Source organism: Phodopus roborovskii, unplaced genomic scaffold (genome assembly GCF_943737965.1).
Source record: "Phodopus roborovskii unplaced genomic scaffold, PHOROB, whole genome shotgun sequence".
In the NCBI taxonomy this organism is placed as follows: domain Eukaryota; kingdom Metazoa; phylum Chordata; class Mammalia; order Rodentia; family Cricetidae; genus Phodopus; species Phodopus roborovskii.
The window spans coordinates 14,045,464-14,070,395 of record NW_026126470.1 but is presented as its reverse complement, the minus strand read 5'-3'; positions in this window follow the sequence as shown (position 1 = coordinate 14,070,395).

The window sequence follows — 24,932 nt, the reverse complement described above, 5'->3', positions numbered from 1 at the left end:
TCATATTCATACACAAGCAACTTGTTATAGACTAGCCATGTATGCAGGCAGGTCTTTTACTGACAGGCTGTGTCTTGCAGTTACAAAGAAAGGGCCAATTACCTTATTACTTATCTTGAAAGGTAATCTTAAAGGAATCGCAAAGCTAAACTTTTATATATGGAAAAGAATCTGTCAGCTCTACTTGAAATCTTTAGGGTACATACCTAATTTTTAGTATTTGTAAAGCTTTGTTTCAGCTATGGTGCACCATGAAACCTTTGAACACATCTCCCAACATTAAGGTTAAAAGAATTTAAGATAGCTGGGCTAATTAGGACTCAGTTGTTTTTCTTAATCATTAACTTAAGCCACAGTCTATAAGGCTTCTTAGTAGAAACTCATGTGTTCTAACTACATGATACTTACTTGTTTTATTTTTTTTATCATCCAAACTCTATTTAAACTAACATTATTATTATCACTCAGATAGTACATCTTAGGTTCTTCCTAAATCCTAAATAGATCTTTTAAAATAATTTCAAGAAGATCTGTTTCTACTAACTTTTAAATATTGAAAAATTTTAGAACTGAGTCCTAGATTTTCATTCCTTTTTAGTAACACACTTTCCCCAGAAAAAAATTGAACAATTGAAAATGTTTAAACTTCCAAATATATACAATTTCCTAAATTAGATTTCATGATCTCAAAGTTCTTTTTAGGTCTTGTATTTCTAGAGAATATGGGTCTGATACTTTTGCTTACAATTCACCAAGCTACCAGCAGATGGTGATGGTGCTGTTCATTGATTTGCTCAGTCTACAGGAGAAATACATTGATCCTACTTTGATTTAATGGGATCCAAATTGTTTATTTGTAGTTCCAAAAGAAATATTTATTATAAGATTGGAGATATTCCATACACAATTATGAATTTATATAACATAAAAGTTTTTAAGAAAAAATTTAAGATGAAGCAGAAAAGTTTCCCAGACAAAAACTCTCTCAATCATTTTCCCTTGAAGCTCATAACATGTATATTTTGGACCGTCCCCTTAAGGATGTAAACAGACACTCACAGGAGCAAGATGTCTGCCTATATCTAGAAGAAATGACTCTGCTCAATCCCTTAAGGTGTCTATCCAGTGACTTTGACAAATAGAAGCCATTTGCCCAGACTATGCAGAAAGCACTCCAAAATACAGTTATACGTGTTTCCTTCACAGTTCTCTGTTGCCAGCATAATTCAAGAAAACTGATGCTGTCAGGTAAAAATCTTATTATTGAAAGATTCTCTAATTTACGGAAATCTGTTTTTCTCCATCCGTTATCTTCTGTATAAGAAAGAATAAAAGAAAGAATGGATAAAAGAATGAATGGAAGGAAGGAAGGAAAGAAAGAAGGGTCCTTCCCAAATGCCTATCCACATCCTAACACCTTTAAGTTGTAAATGTCATCTGATATGGGGGGGGAATCTTGCTTATTGAATATTGTATTAAATGAAAGATTGTTCTGGATTATCGGTCTTAAACGCCATAATATCTTTCCTTAAAGCATGGACCAGGAATCCCAGCCCTAGCTGTAGAACTATGTACAGTTGATGGCTGCTAGGGGAAAGAGAATCGTTTTCTTTCAGGTATGTGTTCCCTGTGCTCCAATAAATTATCTGCCATCCTTGCACATAGATTATTCTGCAATCATTCACAAAGATATATTACCCTGCATCAATGCACATAGATTATCCTACATCCATTCTCATAGCTTATCCTGCATCCATGCACATATCTTCCTGTGTCCAGGCACATATGTTATTCTGTATCCATACACATAGCATCTCCTGCATCCATTCATATAATTATCCTGCATCCATGCACATAGATTGTCCTATATCCATTCACATAGATAGTCTTACATCCATGAACATAGATTATCCTGCATCCATTCACATAGATAGATTATCCTGTATTCATGCACAGATTGTTCTGCACCCATGCACATAGAAGTAACATTAAACAGACTCAGTGGGTCCTAAAATACTATTCAAGGGCTAGAGAGATAGCTCAGAGGTTAAGAGCACTGGCTGCTCTTCCAGAGGTCCTGAGTTCAATTCCCAGCAAGCACATGGTAGCTCACAACCATCTATAATGATATCTGGTGCCCTCTTCTGGAATGCAGAGATACATTCAGACAGAACACTATACATACACTCAGGAGGCAGAAGCAGGCCTGGTCTACAGAGGTAGTTCCAGGACAGGTTCTAAAACAATACAGAGAAACCCTGTCTTAAGAAACAAAATACATACATACATATATACATACATACATACATACATACATACATACATACATAAAATCTTTTAAAAAATACTATTCAAGAAATGTGAAGTTGTGAGATATGCGGTAAATACAGAACTAGTAAAGATTATATTGAATGAGATAATCCAACCCAGAAAGACAAACACCACCCATTCTTTCTCAGCTGCTGTTCTTTGCTCCAAATCTCCAGACTTGGCTATATAACCTGGAGTAAGTGCAGAAAGAAGAAAAGCAAAAAGTGGCCCAGGTGTTGTAGGGGTTTAGAGAGGGGACTAGAAGGATACAGGCTGTATATACAAAGAGGAAAATGTGGGAGGGGCTGTCAAAGCAGGACTCTACTTTTAAGGAGTGAGAGAGAGATCAATACAGAAAGAGAGCAAGGGTAGACAAAGAAATTACGGCAAAGATGTTTGGCAAAACTGCAAGAAATCATTTTATTTTATATTTGCATAAGATTGTGCAGAACAGTTCATATATATATATCATTTGGGCTAACTATGCTCCCCACCTGAGCCACAGACCATGTAACAAAAGCCAAAGAAGTTGTTGGTCAGAGTAGTCCACATGACTCCCAAAACAATGTAACCCATAGTTGCTGCCCTTAGTTGTCCCTCAGAGGTTGGAAGTGTGTTCCTCTTGCCAAAGACACTGTATACTTCGGACATAGGACTCAGAAGATCTAACAAGCTACATCTAATAAGAAAGCCTCGTTTTTATGGTTTAGCTTTCATAGCACCAGAAAATACTATGCAAGCTCCCAGGGAAGGGAAGCCATCAATGGTCCTACCTGGCTATGTGACAAAATATCCAGAATGGTGCAATATGGGGTTTCCTGCCTTGGCAGTAACCAACAGAGGGCTAATTGGACTTAGGGTGTTCTACGTTGAAGGAAAATTTTTCTTGCTAATAGAAATATAGCCAACTTCCCAGGCCTGATGAGTATGTAAAGCTCAGAAGAGAAGCCTCTCCCAATATTTTACTATACCACCATAATTTGTAACTGCAATCTAAAGCTTACTCTTATAGATACAGACAAGTGTAGCTCTCACCCCTCATCAAACAGAGATCATTATAGAAAACCACAACTGCTCATAATGCAGAGATCGATGGGTCTTTGGAAACCCAGCTCCAATCTATCACACAATTTTTACACCTAAGGCTCAGAAAACATCACTCAAAAGAGGGGGCAGAAAGATTATAACAGCCAGAAAAAAAAAACAGGAAATCTGCTGTGAGATTGTGTCTCCTGGATACAGCAGGAAAGCTATACCCATGATACCTCACAATATAACTATCTAAAAAGACCTGAACAATAGCAGTATCAGTAGACCTGCTAATGTAGGGAGAGAAGATCTCACAGGGCCTAACCCTTACACAAAGAACTATAGACAACTAATGACTACTGAGAGAGAATTAGTCTCTCCAGGGATAAGCCCAGTAATTTGTTATCCAAAACAAAGAGTTCAACTCTGAAATCAAATGCACAAAAGTCACAATTAACAGACTCAATTGGTAGTGTGTGTGTATGTGTGTGTGTGTGTGTGTGCGCGTGTGCGTGCGTGCGCGCGTGCGAGTGTGTGTAAGAAGAAAAAGAGGCCATCACTTTGAAAGGGAGTAGGATGGAAGGAGGGATACTGGGAGGGGTTGGAATGAAAGAAAAGAAATTATATAATTGCATTTCAATTTTTTAATTATAGATGTAAGGGACAAAACTGGCAGAGACAGAGACATCTGAAAGGGTCCAGAATAAGCATGGCTAGACCAGGTTGGGCTATGTGAGAAAAGAACGAGATGAAGAACAAGAGAGGTCTCTGGAGCCAAGAGACTGGCTGAGTTGTATAGTAGACATAGAAGCTGGGGGAAGGGAAAGCCCAACCCAGTGCCTGGGCTGGAGAAGTTTAGGGTAGGGAACTCATTATGCCAGTCAGGAGGTCCCTGTAGCAGGTAAGAACTGAGGGATGCTGGAAGACCCGGGGAGCTAGCATGCACTTATATGGTAATAGGTACCTTAGCCATTTGTCTGTGTTTGAGGCTTAACGTTTGCTAGGGAAGAACTTTGGGAGGTGGGCTGAATTTGTATACATTATATGGATGTATGAAATTCTCAAACAATAGAAACTTATCATACAGGAATTGTAATGGGATGTTTTGTTAGTTTTTAATGTATATGTGGCCAAGCTCTGGGTGGTTTTCTCATGTTCTAAGAACCTTTACTGTGTGTGTTGGGGGGGGGTGTGCCATAGATCACTCTCCTGGCCCCAAACCACATGAAGCATGGATCCACTAGCACCCAATCAGAAACAATGCTGTTGTTTCTATCCGGGATGCGGAGCTCTCGCTCCTTCTGCATAGCAGTCAGGGTTTATTTGATTTCTCTTCCCCTCCATAGTCTCCAAAGACAACATAGGACCTAGCCGGTGTTTCTTTATGCCTGTGAAGATATTTTTAACATTGGACTTGCTCCCTGAAACATTTGGCTTCACCTTCTCTCCTTCTCATTGTAGCTCTTTGTGTGGCCCCCTCCGGGAGTCTAGGGTAGTTAAAAAAAAAAATAGCCTCTCAAGCAAAAGGGAGCTTCCTTCTTCAATAATAATCATTATCCATCATGGAAAAAAAATCAAAACAAAACAAAATACAGGAGGTTCCTCCCAACTAGGGCTGTCTCCTCTGCATGCAACTGCATTGCACATCTCCATTTCTTCCTGAACCTGGATGCTGCCAGCCCCCCTGTGCCTGTTCCTTAAATGTTAAAGGAATGGATGAATGGAACTCAGTATGGGACTATCAGGGGAGAAACCCACAACACTAAAGCCAAATGCAAACGCATACATCATTTCCAGTTGCATCAAAAACAGGCTGTTGATCACATTGCGAGGCATTTAGCAAAAAGAAGCGATTGCATATAGAAGGAGTAAGTGATCCTCAGAGAGCAACTGACTTTCTACAAAGAGGATCTGTCTTACTTCCCCATGTCTGCATTTCCTACGAGACCAAGAGTCCTTATACAGAGATGTACTTAAAATCTGGAATCTTTAACATGCCATAAATTAGGCAAGGTAGACATAGAAAAGATGTAGTAAGTCCGAAAAGGAAAGAAACGATGAGCCTGCAAGCCTGGGAACTCCCATGTTAAAGATCTGGACAGCAAGAACTGGCAGCTGCTGCTTGGAAACATCTTCCTGCATTTTTGTTGTTACAGCAAAACAGCACATTTCATATGTCTCTGAAGCAAGGATTCAAAACCACAGGTTCCAAATATCAGGAATATTTCAAAATCTATTGAGAAAACAAAAAACTAAAAATACGAGTCTGAAATAAAGCGATGAACAACAGAAGAAACGAGGAAACAAACAGTAATTCTATGACCATTGCTGGAGGGATAGAGGCTGCATTGTTTAAACTGAAAAGTCTGACAGGAAAAAGAAAATACCATTTATGCCATTCATCCACATTTCTCGGCGCACACACAGCAAAAAGAGAACAATGCAGACAACCCAATATTGGCCACTGGGAAAAAATAAAAAAAGCAACTCACAATGCCTAGTTTTACAGACAGCACACATCAAAATAAAATAAAATAAGATGGTTATCAAAACTGCAAAGAATAGACCAATAGTAAAAGCAGGAGTTTGAGGTGAGGGTTAGCATGGGAAATTCATGTTAAACATGAATATAATGTATAAAAACATATATGTATATAATACAGGTCCAGGTTTTTTGCTTACATCTGGAGTACTAGTTTCTAGAGTTTTTTCCTTACAGGCCTTTGTCACGCTGATGATCATGCTTTGACAAGAGCAGTGAAGGCAGCAGAAGACAAATGCCTTCACGGTTTATGACAGAGTGTCTAAATAGCCAGCAAACATAGCAGATTCACCCCAGAAGACCTAGAGCATAGGCGACCAGGAAGAAACTCAGCAGGAGCTATTCATTTTTCTGGGTCACTAGAGTATCCCAAGAGGACTAAGTAGGAAGCCTGGAGGCAGCTCATCCCTGAGCCTTCAAAAAGAAACCTGTGTAATGAGGATGCACCACTCACAGGAGATGCTGGGGTGGCATCATCCTGGACATTGTCCTTCGTCCTTCAGCAGGGCTTCTCTGTCATACCACTGACTGAATAAGGGAATGTAGTAGAAGTGAGAGGAACAAGAGTTTAATACATTAAGAATGACACATTGCCCCAAATGATGTGGCAGACTTTGATGATTCCCCATAGAAGGTCTCACTGTCCTTGGGGAGCAGGTTGGGGGTGAGTTGGCGAGGGTTAGTAGGGGACATGGGAGGATGGGAGGGAGAGGGAATGGGGGAACTGATATGGAAAATGATTGCTTCTAAGCAATAATTTTAAAAAGCCGGGGGGGGGGGATGACACATAGTGGAGACATAAAGACAATGGGTTGGAGAGAGTACCTTCTTGGAGCTGTCTAACTCTGAAAACACTGTGACATTTAAATTTTGCTGTTTTGCAGTGGAAACAACAACAAAGTCCCAAGTGCTTGCCTCCCAAGGTATGCTGTATGGTAACATATAGTAAATGTATGCATGAAAAGAACTGTGAAACACATCGAATTTCTACCCTCTTCTCTCTTCACTTAAGAGTGTTTAAAGACCAAAACAGGGAAGCAATGAACATGGGGATGAGCCATCCTGATGGCTGTTTAGTTATGATCAAGCTGCCTCCCATTTTCCCAGAAACCCCCATTCATTACATTTCAGGACTTTTCTCCCAGAAAGGCTGACATTTTTGCTGCTCTACTGTGCACATGCCTCCATGTCTTCCATAGGTGATGATATCCATCCTTCAACAGTCATCCCTGAAGTATTAATGGACAAAACGCCTCAGACAGGTAAGGAACTCCTGACAGGAAAACTCACCTAACTGATGACCCCTGTGGGCTGTCAGCATCTGGACAGCTCCCAATAAACTCAATATACCAACCTCTATTGATATTTACCAGTTTGAGACTGCAATGGACCTGACCTGCAGAAGGAAACTTCCATGTCCAGATTTCTTCCTTCCACCCTATAAAAGGAACTAAGCCTCTGTACTGGATACACACAGTGTCCATTCTTGCAGAGACACTGGTGTCCTTCAATTGGTCTCATTCAGGAACAGCTCCATGCCTGTGAAAGGCCAATCTCTTTCTTTTAATTCCACATCACCTCTTTCTATCCTAATCTAGCTATTCTTACTTCCAGCGTTTTTCAAGGAACTTCCCCAGACTGACACAAGTCTGTCTTTACATCTTCCTAATGTCCCTCTTAGGGCAGAACACATGTCACATGCAAAGGTACTTCCTGTAATCCATGCTTCCGTCACCCCTTTAGCTTAAGATCTAGCTCAGCTGACAACTTTCCAAAGAAGGATGGTCAAAGTTTCAGATGGTAAAGGCACTTGAACCAAGCCTGACAACCTGAGTTTGATTCCTGGAACCCATATCTCATAGGAGAAAACCCTGCTCCCACAATTTGTTCTCTGACCTCCAAATGTATGCCATGGCAGGGGTATGTCTCCCATTTAATACATAAATAACATTTTACACACACACACACACACACACACACACACACACACACACACACACACCAGGAAAAAGTTTTCTTCCTTGTTCATCAGTCCCTACCCTCACTCCAATTTCCTTAAGATTCAGCAGCTTTTCCTTATCCATATAGAATTTCTACCATTTTAGCTTAAATTAGTACCGATATATTGAATTAATTTTCTTCCATCTATTATAAGCTTCTTGAAAGAAAATCTATGGAAGATGAAGAAGCAAAGGGAGGGAGAACTCATGTTCTCCCTTCTGTGTTCAAACACATAGTACAAATGTTTCCATCCTCAGTACTGAATCTGTTCTGCTCACATGGGACTTGTCTTTTCAGTGGTTAACAAATGCTTCATGAATGGAAGGTCTGATTCTCTTTATATGCAGGCAGTTACATTGGCACAGCCTACAAAGGCCTGCTATAAGTTCATCCCATTTATTCTCCTACACTGGATCCCTGTATTTTCTCTCCTCTTGAGAATTCTGTACTTAAGAGTTTTAAAGAAAGCCCCTAAATAGTTAGAATTCTTCCAAGAACTATTGTTCATCCTAAAAAACAACTCTGCCTTGTTTCCCTTCTCTATTTTTTTCTTTTAATTCTTGTCCATCTTTTTATCATCATGCCAGGGAAGTATTTCCCCTGATCCCAAATTTCAGTTCCTTTTTAAATGTTGGAAGACTTGTATGAAATTGAGTTTATTCTTATAGACCATGTTTTATATTTAGTCACTAAGCATTACCTAGTCACTAAGCCAGCAACTTGCTTTTTCATTAAATGACACACATCCCACTTTACTTAGTATAAGCTCCCAGAGAGCAAGGGTTTTTGTTCAACAATTCTAACCACTCCCCCATGCAAAATAACTTGAGCATTTTGTACCATATACATTAACTGTACTGCTATGGTAAAATGTTTCATTATCATAGATTCGGACACTATCATTAGTTATTCTCACTTTTCATTGTGCCAGCTGAGATATGAGAATGGAAATGTTTATTTTATATGACTGGCAGATACAAAAACATTCCCAACCTTTTTATTGAACTTGGTACGCTCACAAGAAAAGCTGATTGCTACTCTATGATAGTAAAGTCATGGATCTTGGAGGACAATGTAGCATAATCCTCAATAACAGCCTAAATATTTATCCTTACACCCACAGATACAAGTAGTTCTTACCCATCTTCAACAAAACTGTTCCTTACTACAGATCAAGATCATTGCGAAAACCACAACCTATCAAAATGCAAAGTTATGGAGCCCAATCCCAAAGGATCATTAACAAAATACTGCAGCATTTAAGTTTAGGAAACATTGTAGAAGAAGGGCAGAAAGATTGAAGAGGTCAGTGACTGGAGAGATTGCTGTGAAATTTTGCCTCCTAGTAATCTCAGAATCTCAGAAACTCCACCCATCAAATCACTAATATGACTTCCTAAGCAAGGATGATACCAATATCTAAGCCAAAGTGGATAAGCAAAATCCTTGAGGCCTTAGTCCTAAACATAGACCTGTAAGCATGTAAGTTATGCTGATACTGGGAGAAATAGTCTTCTCCAGGAAAGAGCATACCAACTGATTATCCAATCACATGGTCAGTCCTAAAATCATACATTCAAGCAACGTGACACAGACTCAGAATGTAATATTTAGGAATATAACATGTATATACATGAACATATATGCATGTGACAGCAATTAATTGAAAAAGAGGCCATGAATTTGAAAAAGAGAAAGGAGGGATTATAAGAGTCTTTGAAGGGGGAAATAGAAGGGAGTAATTATATTAATCTAAAAATAAAAACCTCATTCTTTTTTTTTTCATGCCAAGTACTATGGTTTATTTGACTATGAATTTAATCAGTCACTATGATTGGAAAAGAAGAACAACAAATATAAACATTTCATAGTCAAAGGACTTTATGTGTGGGTACATACCTGTCATCTAATTACTAAAAAGACTAAGGCAGTTGAGTTCTTTGTTCAAAGCCAATCTGGGCTATATATTGTGAGACTCTGGCCTCAAAAAAAAAAAAAAAAAAAAAAAAACAGGCAAAGAAAGACCTGGTATTTGTTTTTACTCATTTGATAAATAAAGTATGGTCTGATGGGAGATGTCATTCTATAACTATGTTTCTCATACTGGTTAATGAATAAAGCACTGTTGGCCAATAGGAAAGCAAGATAGGCGGGACTAAGAGACAAGGAGGATTCGAGGAAGAAGTAAGGAGGAGTCAGCATGGAGAAACTCGAGAGAGAGCAGAACGGTGGCCCCTCTCTCCGGTAAGTGAGACCACATGGAAATATTTACATTAATAGAAATGGATTAATAATTAAGACAGAGCTAGCTGATAAGAAACTAATAACTGGCCAACAGAATTATATCAAATACAGAATCTCTGTGTGTTACTTGTGGTTGGAGCGGCTCTAGGCCCAGGTCGGCAGGAAAAAAACTTACACCTAACAATGGTCTACATCTTGCAATGCTTTGTAGGTATTTAAAAAGGATATAGACTCTGAGGATTAAGGGAAGATATCAAAGAAATATCCAAGTAGATGAAAGGCAACTCTCCACTACTGGGTTTCAGTCTAGAAACTGAAAAAAAGCAATGGTAGGCACAGAAATCTTATGACATCTGTTGTTGTTCTGTCCTAAGACAGAACAACAAAAACAACGAACAAAATCTTTTATGGGTTACTCTACTCTAGTGAGCCAATCCTGATATAAATCTTAAAGAGAAAGAACACACACACACACACACACACACACACACACACACACACACAGAGTGCACCATGGGATGCCATGGGAACATTTGAAAGGCCAATTATAAAATTTCCCAAAAACTTCCTTCAACTAGTTGGGACCAGACTGAGCCAGGGGTGCAAGTTTAATATGTATAAATCTACACGCCCTAAGTTGAATGGGACCACAAATTTCTGTGAGGATCCCAGGGAAACCCTTTCTGTTTTGTCTTCTCTTTTACTCTTTACCTACAAGTCAAAGAACAGTTAACAGGCATGCAAAGTAGCGGGCTGGCACTTTCACGTTAATACAGGGATAGTAGCAATTGATGCATAAAAGGCCTGTGTGCTGGGATTTGAAGGATGTCATGAAAGCTATTTTCCTGAATAATCTCCTCCGTGGGGCCACATTGACTAAAACACTGGCTAAAAAGATTCTGTTCCTTTGGGTAAGAACTTTCCATTTGTACCAAGAGAAAATAATCAGGCAATACTAGAAAGTACATTCCTTTGAACAAGTGTTTTGAACTGATTGTATATAACAGCTATTTCAATGTTTATTTTAAATGTATCTTTTACTGAGAAACTATGATTAGCTGCTGTAGTCAACCTGACAAAAGTATCTGTTGTACCTTATATTAAAATTAAAGATATATGAAAATAAATTTCAAATGTCATACATAATTTCAGATGTGTTATGATGCTATAAAGTACCATGTTCATCCTGGCTGTGTGATCCTCTCATAAAGAGAAAGGAATCGAAATCAAAACAAGGGGAGATGATACAAAGGACTGAGTCAGAAATTAGCCTTCTAATGTAATGGAAAATTAAACGCTAGTATCATTGTCTACATTACTCTAAAGAAATCTGGTTTTCTAGAGTGTGTGTGTGTGTGTGTGTGTGTGTGTGTGTGTGTGTGTGTGTGTGTGTCACTGAAAAGCTATATCCAGTAGTTTAACTGGGATGCTTAAGATATTTGCATGAATTATTATTAGAAAATGTAATGAAATGATTAAGAAAATATTTTAATATTTTAAAAATAAAAACTAATTTCCTTAAGATCAAAGCTTAGATAATATCCCACTCAAGGAGCTAGGTATTTTGCAAGTGTGTGTGTGTGTGTGTGTGTGTGTGTGTGTGTGTTTGTGCAGATGTGAACATGTCCATATGGAAACTGAAAGTGAAGTTGGGGTCTTTTTTTAACTACTTTCCACCTTAGTTTTTGAGACACAGATCCTCACTTGTGCTAGATAAGGGGTAGTTAGCTCCAGAGATCTGCTCATCCTCCCTTGGTTGCTGGGATTAGATACCTGTTTGGCTGTGCCTGGTTTCTACATGCTCTCAAGTCCTCTTGCTTGCAAGGCAAGTACTTTATTTTCTGAGTCACCGCCTCATCTTAAACCTTTAGTTCTACAACTAGTAGATATAGAGGAAGTACTTGATGGCTCTCACAATTTTCCGGCAAGAGGCTCGCTGATTCTTTCCATGGTATCATAACAGTACAATGAAAGACGGAGAGTTGCCAATGCCATTTCTCCAGTGTTAGAACAGACATAGATGCTTTTGCAGTAGAGCATAAAATAAAGAAAGCACTCCACACAATGTCATTCAGTAACACATTGCTTTTCACTGACTCCCTGCCACTGACAGCCTGCTCTTGTTTTACTTAATGTGATAAATTTAACTCCTTTTCATAGAAAGGATGAAAATACAACTTCAAAAGTCCTTTTCAGTTATGGGAAGCATACTTTTGAATACTCCAAAAGTTAGAAATTTTTAAACCAAATATTCTTTTACTGACAGACTAACTAGATAATAATTGACAATGTTTTGTGGCCCTTTTCCAAGAACACAGAATTTGGTGATGTTTTGTTTTGTTTTAGAGGGGTGTAGGTAGTAGAGTATTCTAAACTTTGAGTGCTTACTGAACCCTTTCTCACAAGTGAGAAGATATGGTTTTCAGCGTACCATTCTACAGGGGATCAGGAAGGGCAGTCATGGCAGGAACTCAAGCAAGGCAGGAACCTAGAGCCAGGAATTGAAAAAGCAGCCTTGCAGGGATGCTTCCTACCCTTAGCTTTCTTAGCTTCCAGCTGTTTGCTCATCAGACCTAGAACTCCCTGCACTCTGATGACACCACCCATGTTCATTGTGGGCTGGGTTCTCTTACATCGACCATTAACCAAGTAAGCACCCCTAGTGCCTTGGTTATAGGCCAATGGACTGGCAGTATTTTAAATGACATTTTCTTCCTAGATGACCCTGGCTTGAGCCAAGCTGCAAAGGAACTAATTAGTACACCTATATGACCACACACACACACACACACACACACACACACACACACACACACACACATCACTAATTTGCTTGACATTTGAAAATACCTATTTTTTTAAAAATGTGATAAAGGAATATAAATACTCTATGTTTTTGATTTTTAAAGTCCCATTTGAAGTCATCCTTCTCCATGCAAAAATCTAACCCAGTTCATTTAGATTCTATTTACATCACAGTTTCATGAGTTCTTAAAGCAGAAGGTAACCGTCAAGCAATTCTCACACTGAAATAAAAATGAAGACAATAATTTGTAAGGCAAATGTTTTCGTTCAGTTACTAAATATTCAAAGAGCTATGTGCCAAGTTAACGTACAAGAAAAGATTTTCTGCAAGTATTTAAAAGTGTAAACATCACAATAGCAGAATGAGAAAAAAAAAGACATTATTGTTAAAGCTAGGAGACCAACATGTTGCCAGGGCCTGAAGACTGAATAGGAATACAAGGAACTGGATTTCCCAGCGAAACCAGGTTACAAAGTTTCTTCCTTTAGTTAAAAGATAGCAGATGCCAGAGATTGTTCTGCAGAAAGGAAACCCTCAGAGACATAGACTAGTGAGCACTCACTGATACCTGCTCAGTATTTGGCAACACACTACTTTTATCCCTTGAGACAAGGAAGCCCTCCTTCTCCCTAACTGTAATTATTAGTTCACAATCATCCCCATAGCCTTGGGAGCACATGCTGTGAACTACAACAGTCTTGTTACATTTAGTTGTATACCAACTTGTCCTCACACATGGCAGAGGCTTAGCTACATCAAAAATGTCTCACTCTCTTAGACCACCATAGTTTTGCAAAAGTTAGAGAGTGATGTGATGTAGAATTTCACACCTGGATTTGACAGCTACGGATTGGTGCTAAAGGCTACACAGTGTCAAAATTCTTAGTCAACCTCCCCCTTACTGTATTTTCATTATAATTATAAGAAAATTCTTTGTACAGATAGCATTTTAGTGAAAATATTTGACATTATAATTTAACCTCATATTTTCTTAATATTTGTGGAATAATGTACCCTGCAATACATTTTAGCAGCTATTTCTAATCCAGCCAGTGGAGGACAAGACCACTACCATACTTTAAAGCAAAATTTGAAGCAAGCTTTAATTAAATACTGGCTGGGTGGATGGGTTCTGGCCAGGTCCATACCCAGATTCCTAGGAAATTACCTCTTTCAAGTAACAGTTTGCAGCTGCTTAAGTATTTCCCACAGGTCCAATCAGGGGCAAGCATATATTCTGATGTGCCTCCAGCCTATATCAAACCAGGGGCAAGTGTACAGCCTGGCATATTTCCTGCCTGTGAACCTCCCACCCACATATGATTGCACACATGTGGTATAGATGGGTCCAATGAACTTGTTTAGGGGATGGGAAACATGTGGCTTGTTATCTCCCAAAAACAATAGCCTCTGGCATTTCAGGAACTATCTGTCCTTGGGCAGGGGACATGCAGTTCATAGATCTCTCATGCATAGTAATTGAAATGTGAAATGTAACTTTGGTTCTTACACTGTATGTTGGTGACATCATTTCTGCAATGTAATATAGATTAAAATCTAGTAATGTACACAAATTGCTTGTTTTAACTGAGACCATCTTAGGTGTTCTACTTACTTTCCTTGGGTACTAAAAATTATCTGAAGAAATCCAGAATGTGATCTTGAAAAATAGAAGGGTGGGTGGTTAGCCTGCTGTTAAGAATGTAATAGGATTCAATCCATATGCTACATGCTTTGGCATCTATGTGATTGTATCTGAAGATGATGGCTATTATTTGTGGAACAACTTCTCTCAGTAACACTCATCTGGAACCAAGAGGTAAAAAAAGCATGATGATCACTAAGAGTAATGAGATTCCTATCAATGCATTAAAAGCACATTTTTCTGAAGAGGTATTAAAGAGAGATAGGTAGTTTTAACAATTATTAACAGAGGAATATCATAAGCAATTTGAAGGGGGACAAACTTGAAATGACTCGGGATTTTTTTTTGGCCCAAGCTGCTGTGTGAATGCCATCACCCTTTGTGGATACAGAAATAAAGTGAAATGGGGATGTTCTGTGAGCATTCTAAATTTGAAATGTCAAAGTGATTCTTACTGCAAATGTCAAGGAACATGATAAGCAGAGCTCTGTGGAGAGGTAAGGGGGACACATTTATCCATAATCAACAATCGACAGGCAGGAAGTCATAGAACGAACTCATAGAAGAGTTCATGCAACAGGCACACTCCATGTCAGCACTTAAAGGTAGGCTCTGCAGTAAAGAATTAGCAGGGAAGAAAGCAAGATGACTAGAACGTGGCAGACCTGATGAGTGGCATGAAAACATATTACAAAGAGTGAGCAAATAAATCAAATCCCATGGAAAATTTCGATGGGGGCAATATATGAAGGACATCATTGACCTAGATGTTTCATTGCAGTTCTGGGGAGGGAAAATAGATGTGAAGGATGTGGAAATAAATTATACATGAAGTGGGTCAAAAAGAGTAAAATTGCCATTTAAAGAGCTATGTCTGTCACATTGGGTTGCAAAATAGCAGCAGTCACAATTGGGTGTGGAATGAAGTCATTTGAGTATGAGCGAGATTAAAATATGGTTAAAATGAACATGCGCAATCTCTCCAAATATCTTTTTAGTGGATAAAATAAGGTAAAGCAGAGATCATGTAAATTCAGCTGGAGTTGACAGGAAAGGAGATGGCCACTTAGAGCTGCAGCCATTGAGAGTTCTGAGGACTGGAAGGTTTTTTACCACGATACTGAAAGATGAATTTCTTGTGTGATCCAGCTACATTGCCTAACTTTCTATTAGAAGAGTCAACACTCCTCCCAATGTGTGTGTGTGTGTGTGTGTGTGTGTGTGTGTTTTAAGATGTATTGGTGCTTGCATTTGTGTATGAGGATACACGTATGTGTACATGCATACAGATGGATGCAGTTTCACGTGGAGGTCAAAAGGGGACATTGGATTTCTGAAGGTGGTTGAAAGCAACCTGATGTGGATCCTGGTGATAGAATTCACCTCCTCTGAAATGGACAGCAAGCATTCTTGGTCACTGATCCATTTCTCCAGCCTGCAACCCCCCTTTTTACCAGTCCATCTTGTCCTCTCGATGTTTTGTTTGAATATATTTGAGCATATTTCACTGGAGATCTTGAATTAAATAAAGTAAAATATCTTGGAAGTGTCAGAATGTGCCTTATCATACACTGGGAATCTGTAAGAAAGACACAAAATTATTCTTTCCTAATATACTTGGCCATGGAATAACTTTCTGAGGATTTTTCAGAAAGTGGGAAATTGCGCGAAATCAATTTGCTCTATTATCCAGCCTTTGCTTCTGTCGCTAATTACTTAAGGTTTATATTTTGCTTGATCTTCTTTATTCTTTCTTAAAGTCCATATTTCTTCACCAGAATGCCATCTGGTAAACTGGCGCCCTTCTCACTGAACCATGGCCACTTCTGAGGCTTGGGGAAGCTTGTCTGAAACAGCTCTGAAATTTTCCTTTGAGAGAATTACATTGTCTCCCTTAGCTTTTTATTTACATGTAGAAGAGTGCTTCCAAAGTATCTACGTCTTTTTAAATGTACATAAAAACAATATGTACAGGTTTTTCAATATGTATTAGCAGGAAGGACAATATGGAGTATATTAAACTTCTACATCAGTGCTATCATTTTCAATTTCCGGAGAGCAAAGAGACTGTACATGTTGCCTTATAGGAGCTTCAAGTGCTCTCTGCTTCATTTCTTCCAGAAGCTTCTAATGCTTTAAATACAACACATGCCAAATAGTGATTTTTTTTTTAATCATAAGATAGAGTTTGACTTCTACTGAAGGATAGTATGCTTTCTTTTTAATGATGCCCGAGTTTAGCACAGGAACGGAATTCCTTTCAAATTCGGTACACTGAAGTCCCACCTGCTCAGGCAGGTCTCTTACCTAACTGTTAAAGCTCACCATGAAGGAAAACAATTAAGACCTCCCACAAGTACATGCATTCATACTTTTATTTATAACAAGCACATGTTGCAATGACTGTTGTTTTGCATTTCTAACCAGAACCCCTGCCTTGCAGACACTTCCATGCATTTAAAACTTCAATCAAGGCACAAACTATGTGGTTTTTTTTTTTTATAGTAATCTAAGCACAGAAACCATTCCTAGATTTTGTTTTTTCTTAATAGCACTTTGTATGGTGCTATAGTTTACCAATTGAGGCTTTTTTTTTTTTTTTTTTTTTTTTGTGGTGAGAAAGAATTATGATTTCAGCTTCAAGCTTTTGATCTCATTGGGGGATAAGAGAGAAGGTCAACTTTGCAGTAGAGAAAAAAAAAATCCTAAGAAAGGGAAAGAATTGGGAAAATACTGGTCAATTCTGAGAGCCAAACTCCTGAACAAAGCTTTTCACCATGAGCAGTTTTAGCAACTACAGAAGCTTTTCTGTAACATTTGACTTCTTAGAAGTCAGTCCACTTGCTGTCACAGAGCAGAAAAGCATGTACACACACATACACACACACACACACACACACTGTGTGTAACATAATATGGAAAAGAAAATGTTAAAAAAGGAAGGAAGGAAGAAGCAAGAAGAAGAACTAAAGAAAAGTGAATGTTAGGATTTTTTTAGTCAAGTCTCGCCATGGGGCAACAGGAAAAATAAAGCTTGCATGGTACATGGTAATCATCTCCATGGCTACTTTGGATTTTTTTCTTGACTGTTTGTAGACATGGTTAACAGCCTAGACTAGACAGACTCATCTTAGAAATTGTAGCTATCAATCTAGCCTTATTTTGTGTTAAGGTTATGATTCACCTATTTTAGGAACAATAAATATTTCACTTATTTTACAGAGCTCTATTTCAATGTATTAAATAAACATAATTTTAAATTAGACACACCTGCATATACATAGTACTTCTGAGTACACTGAAGTAATAGTCTCTGAACAATTAATATCAGAAGCACACACATGTTCTTTCCCTGAGGAAAATGTCTAGCTACATAAAAACGTATTTACACACCTTTTGACACCAGATTTCCATTTATGTAATTCCTGTACAAAATCTCCAAAGCTGATATTAGCTTTATATTTATCTAATTATAATGGTGATACCAATCCTTAACATTCAATTCAGTATGGAAAATTACTACTTTGATTTATATGAAACAATTTTGAAAAATATTTAAAGTTTCTAAATTAAAACCATTAGCCAATTTAAAAACTACGTTTCATAGGAAGACTAAAGGATTTGAGTATAAATAAGAATGACTTTGATCTCTGAAGGCAAACAGTAAATTTGTAGTATGAAGTTTGTAAGAAAATATAACAAACACCTTCTTAAGATTTCACTATGTATAATTAAACACTCCTTTGGTAGACTCGCTGGCTTCTATTAACAGCATAAATCAAATGTGTAGACTGATTTGTTAGGGTGAATATGCATGATTTACATGTTAGGGTTTCAGCTAGTTAAGTAATACTTATCAGAAAATACAGTAAAATCCAAAATTTGAAAATGAAATGTTTTAATATGTGGGTTTATACTGCTTGTATGATCTATCCTTATATATGCATACAATATAATATTCTTAGCACATTTTTCCAACAAAAAGATACATACAACACTTATCTTCACACACAACATAGCCAGGATGTATATAGTTGCAAACTCAGTGGAAATAGTTTGAACAAAATAAGAGGAAAATTAGTTTCACGAAATTGAGAGAATTTGAATAAAGTTCGCATTGAAAATATTTGGAACCAATTACTTGATAAACAGAAGTATTGGGCTAATCCATCTATTATCTATCATCTATCATGTATCAACCATCTATCTAGCATTCATTTATCTATCCTCTATTGATCTATCTATAACTATGCATTAACCTACTTGCTTATCTACCCATCCATCCCTTCCAAGCCTCTTCCTTATATACTCATACACTTTCATATGTTAGACGTCTTTTGTGTATACCTCCACATTCTCTTGCTGCTTCTAAGAATTCCCAGTGTTGTCTGAGAGTGGCTGCTATGGGTTGTATATGTGAACATTATTACAGTGGTTCTCCATATTCCTAGTTTGTTGATTAGAATATACAGTTCACTGTGGTCATAAGTGCAGGGTCCCCTGAGGCACCTTTTATTTTAGATAAACTATCCTTTAGGAACTTGATCCAGTATTCAGATTTTGGTCTTATCTGCAGATGGATGTGAAGTAAACAATGTACTGGAAAAATGTATATATTTCCATTAATATTAATATCATTTCTTCTAATGATAATATGACTCCTAATATTTACAACCACCATAGGATTAATTCAAAGAATAAAATATTATTTGAAAACCAGCAATGAGTCAATATAGACAACACAATCACAAAAATAAGAGTAAATTATTCATATTTCAAATTATATGTGTATTTTTCTCTATATTATTTACAAAGGAAGGAACCATTAACTTGCCTAAGGAGCTAATTTTTACTGTCATCTTGACACAGGACAGCCTCAAATGAGGAACTTTCTAGATAGGACTGGCCCCAACATCAGTAGCTGACAACAAAAAACACCTATTTTCTTCATAGACACCACTTAATCATGTCACTGATAAAGAAAACTATATAGGAGAATTCTAAAAAGGGTATTCGTCCATGCATGCTAAAATCTGGGATCACCTAAAAGAATGTGGAAGGAGTGACTATTGGAGCAGCCCAAATTCAATTTCTGACAAAAAAAATTGTTTTACTTTCTACTGCACTGTTGTCATTGGAGTAATCTGTGTGACTATTAACTACTATGGTCCTGTCCCTTTATTAGGGGGCAAAAATGTCACTGGTTCTACTAAGCATGAGTAACATGATGCATTTATTTGAGACTTTAAAGCAAATTGTGTGCTGAGCTCTTTGTAGGTAACTGCCACTTTCTTAGAATGCCAAACCCCAGAAACCCACAACCATACTATGAGACAAAGCCTTGTAAAGACATGAATGAGTGTGTGGACCCAGAGTCAGATGTGTGAACATTCCAGTTAAATGGAAACATAAACCATTAGAAAAGTAAATGAAATCTCTTGATTTTTTACAGTGCCTGAAACCAAACCCTGGATTTCATACATGCTATGAAAGCAGTTCATCATTGAGTGACAGAATCAACACAAATTAGTGATGTTTCACATTACCAATTCCAGTCTTGGGCCTGCTCTTACCTTAGTTGATATTTACTGGGGAAAAAAAAAAGCAAGGCAGTTCTCATTGAGCCAAAATATGCATTCATAAGGGAAGTATAATTGTCATTGTTATATAAAGTGCTAAGTGTGACGCCAGTCAATGATGCAAAATTATATGACTAGCTCAGACACATGGCTTAGAACTCAGCACCCTGTATGTTGAAATAAGCTAGGAAATGGGACTGGAAATGTAATCCAGTGCTGAAGATCTGCCTGGTTCAACATCTAGAACTGCAAAACACAAACAAACAGACCAACCCAAAAACAAAACAAAACAAAACTGTATGAAATGATACTTGTTATCTCATTTTAATGGCAAAGGAAATGGGGAGAGCTTGGTTTAAGGCATATAATCATTTTGTATATCATATCTAGGGTGTTTAATCTTAATTATATTGATTACTTGAAGGGCGAAAAAAAAAAAAAAAAAAAAAAACCAGGAGATTAGAAAGACAGCACTCTGTGTTTGTGGTATACATACAGAAACTATTAGGGGTGAAGAAACTCTAATGTATCCCAGATGAACCTGAAGAATGATATGCTATAGTTCATTCATTCTCAGGCTAGTTCCTGTCCATCAGGAGGTGAGCTTTTTCCATGCCTTCTGTCATGACTATCTACAGCCCATACTTCAGAAACAGTTGCAGTCACAGATCACTCTGAAACAATGAGCCCAAATGTGTACATGAAAAACAAAAACCTGGAGAGGGATATTGGTGCTCAAGCTGATGATCAGATAAGCAAAGCAGCCAAGCTAGTAGCTCGTACTCAATGTGGCTGGAGACTAATTGCCAAAACGTGTCTGGAGACCAAAATGCTACAGACTGAATATCTGCTCCTATCTTATATACCTCAACTGTTAGTATTAAAGGCATGTGATCCCAAGTACCAACATCACCTTTGTGTGAGCTGTTTCTCTTTTAGAGTGGATTAATTCATGTAGCTCTGTGTAGCCATGAACTAACAGAGATCCATCTGCTTATCTCTTGAGTCCTGGGATTGAAGGTGTGCACAATACCTCCTAGCTTCTATAGGTTACTAGTGTGGCTGGCTTTGCATTCCAATACTTTAGACAATCTCTACTAAATCATAAGTTATATATCACTACAAATGACACAAATGAGTCTTTTTTTTTTTTCCTTAAATTAAGTCAGCAGTTTTGTTACAACAAAATGTGACTAAAAGACTATTCAATAAATTCCACCAAGGTAACTGTGGTAGTATGAAAGAAAATGGGCCTCAAAGGAAGTGGCAGTATTAGGAGGTGCAACCTGTGTGAGTAGGTGTGGCCTTGTTGGTATAAGTGTGTCACTGTTGGAGTGGGCTTTGAGGTTTCCTATGCTCAAGCTACACGCAGTGAGACAGTTCACTTCCTGTTGCCTGTGGGATAAGATATAGCTCCACCTTCACAATCAGGGCCTCTCCAGTCCCATGTCTGCCTGCATATTGCAATGTCCTGCCCTAATGATAATGGACTAAACCTCTGATGAAACTGTAAGCCATGCCAATTAATTGTTTTCCTTTATAAAAGTTGCCAGGGTCATGCTGTCTCTTCATTGCAATAGAAATGCTAAGACAGTAACCTATAACTATTTTTTTACCATCTTTTATATGAATCATTGTGTTGTTTTATCATATCAGGTGTGGTTTTATATACTAGATAAGAGCCATATCTCTGTGACATATGTCTTATCTGTTAGGATCCCATTTATTCACTAGGATGGTTAAAGCCTTTCCTCTCCACACAGAAGATTATAGCAGCCATGGCAGGACCAGAAGGACTAAAGTAAAAGGTCATTTCCTATATGTGCTTCTAGAGAAAAAGTATTTCACCTCTGGCATACTAAGGTTAATAGAATCTGAGATACTATATATTCAAGAAATTACAAAGTTTCAGTATAAATTAAAGAAAAGAAAGAAAAGGTTCCAATCCCCTAAAAGATTTGAGACAGAAAAGGTTATCCACATTTGGTTCATTTGCTTTGGCCTACATTTTTAATACAAAGAATAAATTATGAATTTTTACACAGAAGGTGACATTGTAAAATTTCACCAAGATTACTTGTTACATTATGAAGATGTTCTCCACAGGTAATATGGAGTATTTGAGCTCACTCAAGAAACAACATATTTTGAGGATCTGAAGTAGAAAAGGTGAAAAAGTAGAAGAAACAGAAATCTATGGAATCTCCCTGGGTGAAAACAAACGAGACTGGCAGAATGTTATGTATCTTACCTTTAAAATGGGTCTACAAAATTTTACACAACTCTAAAAATATACCCCAATCACCCTTTATTTGAATGCAGACCAGACTTGGGAACTTCTTTCCAATTATCAGATTATCTCATAAGAGCCCATGCAGCTTTGAATGGTAAGTCATAAAGAACATGGTCTATGCATCCTCCACACCTCTTTAGGTCTTTCTTTTTTCCCACAAAAAGAAAATTTGGAATGGTCTCATAAGAATAAGAGTGCACCCACTGATCAAGCTGTATGTAAGGAGGGACTAAGGCCTCCCCAAATATCTGACACTGATTTTTCCAGCAAAGGAAATGAGCCACCTGGACTCTGAATCCAGTGATACCCATGAGCCTTGTTTGACCTGATAATAGGTCATGGCAACATGTTGGCCATAACCTCATGAAAATATTCTATATGGGAAACCATTTATACTTCTAACTTTGAAACCCAAAACTATGATGGGGAATGCGTGTTTGTTGTTTTCATTTACTGATTACGGGCTCATTTGTCATGTAGTAATAGAAAGCATAGCAACAATAACAAAACAAAATGGGAAATGGAGGAGGAGAAAAAAGACAGGGGCCAAGTGTAAGGAGTAGGGTTTTTCCACCCGCCGCTGGTCTTGTCCCGCCACTGCACCAGCCCCAATTAACACACAGAGACTCTGCATTTGATATAATTCTGTTGGCCAGGTACTAGTTTTTTATCGGCTAGCTCTCTCTTAAGTATTAAGTAATTCCACATGGTCTTCTTACCGGGCAAAGGGGCCAGCGTCTCATCTCCCCAAGTCCCTCCATCTTGGCCCTGCTTACTCCTTCCTCTTTTTTTCTCCTTGTCTCCTAGTCCCACCTATCTTGCTTTCCTATTGGCCAACAGTGCTTTATTCATTAAACCAGTATGAGAAACATATACAGAATGACATCTCCCATCATCTCCTCTTTTCTGTCTAAATAAAAAGAAGGGTTTTAACCTTGACATAGCAAAATATATAACACAACAGTTATCAAATAAGAATCACAGTTAACAATATTTAGTACATTAACATTTAGCAAGAATAAAAGAAACTATTCTATCATCTATCCTATATTTGTAAGTCTAAAGTCATATATGTAACTTATCTTTAAGCTTAACTAAGGAAAACTATAACCATACTATCTGTCTTCAACTCCATCAAAGACCACAGAAGGATAATATATAAACTCTAGAAATGACAGAGACATCTTGCTTTGTCAGTTACCTGAAATTCTTTTGTAATCTTCCATCTTCAGCCCATAGGACATAGTGTGTCTGGAAGACTCTTCAGTAAAGCAATAAACTTTAAACTGTTTGTCAGTCACTTTCTCTGTGTCCTGCAGACTATCTGGCAGACTTTTTCATGAAGCAGGAACTCTGTAGCAATGTCCATCTTCAATCAGCAGTCACTTTTCTGTGGGTCCTGCATGTCCAGTTTATACAGTATATAGTCAAACAGTCCAGACAAGAGCAGTATCTTGTCTAAATGGCTAGTCTTGTTATATTGAAAGTAAATTCCATAACGAGTTTCTTCAATGTCCATCTTCCTTTTTGACACCAGGAGCATTTATGTCTTGCTGTCAAGAAAAACCCTAAATCATTTTAAATGCCATATTCTGTAGGTCTTTGAAAGGTTTGAAGAATTCCTATCCATCTCAAATACATCTCTATATATCTAGAAATCTTAACCAACTTGACTGTAATATCTGACTATCATATGTACTACCTATAATCTGTATTGAATTATACATTACATTTCTAAATGAGCTATATAAACACAATACCTAAACAAGAGGAGTAATATACTTAATTACAAAATTGACCTTAAATTTATATCAATAAATGAAAATCCATTCCAAAACAAAGTATTCATATCTATACCATAATTACCTTTTTACCTTTAAAATGAGATTGGTTGTGTTCATTAACCATTTATAACCTACCCCCATTTAAATGAAAACAAACATTTATGAACAATATTTGGGAATTTGGGTGTCATTCTTTCCAAACTACTTCCTGCTGGTAGGGAGCACTGTCATAGGGATCCTAAGAAGATGCAGAAATCCTGACATAAAGAAAATGACATCTCCTATCAGCCAAGCACTTGCTATGTGCAGTGGTGGACATAGGTGATTTTGAAGATGACTTAGGACAGCCAAGTGAACATATCACATAGAATGTAAGGCTGTCACACACATCTATCACTCCAGCAGTGGCTAAGGATCAACTTACCCTTCAAGACATCAGTCTATTCAATTTCCAAAGTTTCTTATTCTCTTGATTTCAGTGAGAACTTTCTCATTTACAACAGTTTGTTAGTTCATCTTTGTTACTGACATGTGTACTGATATATTTTTTTAAGTTATCAAATAACTGTTACAAAAACAAAACTTTGTGAAGATAAATGCCCCACTCATCTGGCTTACTTTAGTAAAGAAACAAGGTTCTCTAACAAAAACCAATTCACCTGGAACCTAGAAAACCATCAAAACCAAACTTCAGATACT